We start from the raw sequence: 5134 nt of genomic DNA on the forward strand, positions 1-5134 counted from the left end.
GGAGTGGATGTGATTTTGCTAGGGAGAATTCAGCAGCAAATTTAATTGACTTTGATATTTTGTATTATTCTTGAAGCCCAAGTGAGGTTTTGGTTGTTTAATACATCAGAAAAATAGGGTTTTAAATAAATGTCAAATGTCCTGATAAACACACAATATACAACATGTCTAATTCTTACGCTTCATTCTATTTAATAAAACTTTGTGAAATTTTTTATGGTATGTTTATTATACACAAGGTGCATGAGAGAGAAGGAATAATGGCCCCTGTTCCCAGAAAGTTTACAATTTTGTGTATAAGTATATGCAGAGTTTCTACCCAAAACATTTTTTTGAGACAGAGTCTATTGTACGACCATCTGGAAGGGAACTAACTGTGGAGTAGAAAATGACCTTTGGCCTTTTTTCCCCGACATCTCAGTGTGGATGCAGTGGTCCGCACTACTCTCTGAACTTTGCCATGCCACCCAAAGACGACAAGAAGAGGAAAGATGCCGGAAAGTCGGCCAAAAAAAGACAAAAACCCAGTAAATAAATCTGGTGGCAAGGCCAAAAAGAAGAAGTGGTCCAAAGGCAAAGTTCGGGACAAGCTGAACAATCTCGTCCTGTTTGACAAAGCTACTTACGACAAACTTTGTAAGGTAGTTCCCAACTATAAGCTTATTACTCCAGCTGTGGTCTCCGAGAGACTGAAGATTCGAGGTTCCTTGGCCAGGGCAGCCCTTCAGGAGCTACTTAGTAAAGGACTTATCAAGCTGGTTTCAAAGCACAGAGCCCAAGTAATTTATACCAGAAACAAAGGGTGGAGATGCCCCAGCTGCTGGTGAAGATGCATGGACAGATTCAATCAGCTGCACATTTGGGAAAATTAAACTTTATTGAGTCAAAGGAAGAAAGAAAGAAAGGAAGAAAGGAAGAAAGGAAGGAAGGAAGGAAGGAAGGAAGGAAGGAAGGAAGGAAGGAAGAAAGAAAATGACCTTGGGTTTCTGAATCACCTGCCTATTGCGTTCACCTCTTGCTGCTGCTAATGTTAAAAATATATACACATCATGTCCAGCTTTAGGGGTTGTTGAGGATGGGAGCTAAGCTGTGTCCATGTTAGTTAGGCAAGAGCTCTTCCAATAGCACTGCATCTCCAGCTCCCCGTCCCTCAATATACATCTTGATGAACTGGGTCCCGAATACACTTTATAAGCAGAAACACCATTCCCCTAAGAGAAACAAATCTCACGAAGTGAGTCTGGCAGGAGGCTGCCCTCAGAAGAGACCGCACATTTTGACCTTTGGATCTTCTCTCTGTTTGCCATCTACCATTTCCATCCTGGTTTCTCTGGTTTCCCACCATGTCTCTCACAGACACAGAATGGAGCCTTGGAGGGAGGGACTGTTTCTTCAAAGGAAGAGTGGAATCCTTAAGAATTCAGAAAAGAGCAGAGGATACATTTGAAAGTCTGGTTGGAACTGTAGATGCTGTTGGGACCCTAATGAGAACGTCTTGAGCTCTCCCTTAGAAAGGGAGACACATGTTCTCCCTTTATGCTACATGTTCATACAGACAATGGTGCATAGTCTCCGGATACCCTCAGTTACACCAGGTCAGGGTGTATATACCTGCAGGCCACCGACCATTCAGAAAGGAAGTGAGGACAACCCCACAAATGCCGTCTATCTCTTGCTGAGTCTAGAAAAGTGATCCTTTAAAAAATAAAATTGAATGTTTTAATTATCATATTTAAAAATATGAAATAGCAGCAAAAATCCCTGAGAACAATGTGTCAAATTCCCATTGAGATAGAAGTTGGGAAGGATGATGGAGAGTGGTTTGAATGATGTATATTTTAAAAATGAAGACTCATTTGGGACATAGGAGCGGAAACTCACCGTTCTATTATCCTTTACCCTTGCTTTAGTCCTCCTTGCCTTTCGCAATCTACCTTGCTTCTCATTCCTGTATTTGAGCTCAGGTTATTGATAGAGAAAAAAATGAAAGATTTATTAAGCTACCATAAGAAATAACTTTTTCAAATGCCAAGCAAAATTGATAGAGAAAAAAATCCCCTGAGCTAAAAGTAATTTGGAAATGTGATCTTTTAGAAAATATCAAAGGCCTTTAAGAAAATAGGCTGGTTTTTCTGGGTTAAGTCTGATTTGTGGTTAAATGTATATAGCTGTAAAATAAACTCGTCCACTGTTACATAAAGCTTTCCTTTCACGGCCCAAGTCTGGCACCAGAATACCCTTCAAAACTAAGACAATCGTGGTAGCTTTAGTGAGGACTTTGTTTTTAAAATGATGAATTTTGACCTCACCTTAGTTTTCCAATTTCTGTCATGTTCCTTAGTTTTCTGAAACCATGACCACTTCAGAGAATGATAGGTTTGAAAATCCACCACATTTTAAGACCTGTATTAAAATAGCTCTGAAGAAAATCACTACATACCATAGTTCACTGCTTTGAGTGAGTGGCAATCCCTGTAATCCTGTTCTATCAGAAATATATAAGCACGTAGGAAACCCAGCTAGGTGTAAGCTAGGAAACTTACGAACAGGAGCTGTACCACAGGGGAAGAGACTAAGGTTAGGAAGGACCAGGCACCAGCTTAATTCAACAGAGGCAACTTGGATATGGCAAAGACTGTTAATTTCCTGCAGTTACCATTTCTCATCTTCCCTTTTGAAAATAAAATCTACTGATTCATTGTTGGATACATTGTCATCCGGGTAATAACCTTATTCCCAGGTTTCACTTCTGAGCATGCTGAGAGGAAGCATTATGTGAATGACCATCAGCTATGTTAAGTTGGTAAGTGCAAGTTAAAATATAAAGGATTTGATTTAACTAATTTTCAGTGGGAACAAGTAATAACTGAAATCCTTTTAAAATTAGTTACAAGTGTTGCCTTAAGAAAATAACAGCACAATGTTTATAAGGAATTTAAAGGTTTAAGGAATAATCAGGAATGCATTTATCCTTAAATTATGAAGTCAGTATTAAATTAATGGCTAAAAAGTAATTTGTATTGGGCTCCCTACATTGTTAACATTTCAAATTTCCAAATGAGGCATAAAAAATGAGATGTGACCTTCTAATAGGTCTGAATCACTGGCTAATTCACAGATGCCCTCACTTTATACACTCTATTAATCAATTCCCTGGGCAGATGACAGCTACTAGAGACAAGAGATAATAGCAAATTGTTCTCCACAGAAAAAAAACAATTGAAGATCTACACAGGGTCATTCTAACCATATTTTCTTTGTTCTGTGACAACAAGAGCAAAGTAGGGCTGGGGTTTTTCAGTTCCAAGTCTCAGATTCCTATCTCTTGAGGTCCTCAGTAATTTCAGACTGATCATATATACCACACTTTAAAAATTAACTCTGACATTTCCTGAAGAAATCAAACAAATGAGTGGAAGTGCATATGCTTGGCAGTTAAGTTGACAATGCCATTCTCATAAATACAAAACAAAATATTGATCGAATGTTAAACCATTAAGGGATGAAAAGTCTCAGTGCCACCCTGTCTTTTGGAGGCACAAATTGATAGCTTAGCCCACTCTAAGAGTTCACATGCAATTTCTTTCTAGGTAGCATCCATTTTTTCCCAGAACTTTATAACATTTAGGTAGTTTCTCTAAGCTTTTCAGAATATTGAACCACTCAGCCTACAAAGCTGATTGTAGAAGGCAGATGCGGTGAGAGGAGACTGGCTCTTCTCCATTAATACTTGGGAAAGCGCTGGCTTAGGAGTCAAGGGAAGTGAATTAGAATCCTCACATTTTCCACTAACTAGCTGGAGAACTTTGGTCAAATGTCTCAGAAACTTGCATGTGAGTTTCTTCATTCAAAAAAATGTAAAGGAATCTGATAGATTCATACATGGTAAGAGGTTTTGTTAATGGAAAATTACCTTTGACATACATGAGACTCTATGGGTATGGGGCATTGAGTCAAGTCCAGAAGAGCATGGTTTGCTGTGGAACTTTTCTTTATAGATTACACATTTAGATGTGTCCATCACTTTTCTGAAGGGGACCTATAGCAGAAGAAAAGAAACTGGAGTTGAATTAAAAAGGAGAGCTCAGACTGCAGCCTGAAAGGGCTCAGGTTTCACAGACTAGAAATTATTCATTGACTTTATCTATCTATGTATGTCTGTATGTATGTATGTATGTATGTATGTATCTGTGTGTGTGTGTGTGTGTGTGTGTGTGTGTGTGTTTGCGCGTTGTATGCATGGGTACCTATGTGCTGTGACGCTATGTACAAACTTCAGGAGCAAGGTCTCATCTTCATCCTCTACCATGTTTGTTCTAGGGACTGAACTTAGGTGGACAGATTTGTCAGCGAACACCTTTACCCATTGAGCTTATAGAAAAGTTTTGATCTTTTTGAGAAGTATCTTTATTTATTTATTTTAATTTTTGATTATGTAATTACATGAGTGTTCTGCTGCATATGCATATGCATGCCAGAAGAGGGCATCAGATTTCCCTATCCATGGTTTTGAACTACGCTGTGGTTGCTGGGAATTGAACTCAGGACTTCTAGAAAAGCAACTAGGGTTCTTCACTGCTGAGCCATCCCCAAGTTCTGAAATTTCTACTGCTCACTTGTACATCTTGAAACATTGTAACTTATGTCACCAAACTTGCCAATGACTAGGCATTTTCAGACTTAACTTGAGTCCTAGCTTTGGATTATTCTCCAGCTTTATATTTTCTGTGTTCACCTTTAGACTGCTGGGCCACAGTTGCTTCTCCTCTTTCACACCTTCTATTTTGCCTCCACCACTGGCCAAATGTACCCAAGAAAGCAGTCCTCTAGTGTGTGTATGCAGTCTGTAGTTGCTCAATGAGCATGGAAAACAAACAAATAAATTAGAATGAATCCATAGACATATGACAAGATGACAACATCTCAGGTGTCCTTCAAGAGGCCAGACACCTGGGTCCTTGCACATACTCTTCTCAACACTTCATTTCCTATCCGTCACCAAATATTGTTGACTTTATGAAGACTGTCTCAGGTGTGCTAGCTTAATTCTCATACAGAAACCTTGAATAATGCGTTAACTTTTCCTTTTTTCAAGCGAGATGTCTGAGGCTTAACAACAGATAGAGGTAATTTA

The 5134-nt window shown here is 39.0% G+C and overlaps 1 pseudogene; it reads left to right on the forward strand.

Annotated features, from left to right (window-relative positions):
- Window positions 1-460: 460 nt before the first annotated feature.
- Window positions 461-882, forward strand: Rps25-ps4 (ribosomal protein S25, pseudogene 4; annotated as a pseudogene).
- The last annotated feature ends 4252 nt before the right edge of the window (window positions 883-5134 follow it).

This window comes from Rattus norvegicus, chromosome 4 (genome assembly GCF_036323735.1).
Source record: "Rattus norvegicus strain BN/NHsdMcwi chromosome 4, GRCr8, whole genome shotgun sequence".
Taxonomy (NCBI): Eukaryota; Metazoa; Chordata; class Mammalia; order Rodentia; family Muridae; genus Rattus; species Rattus norvegicus.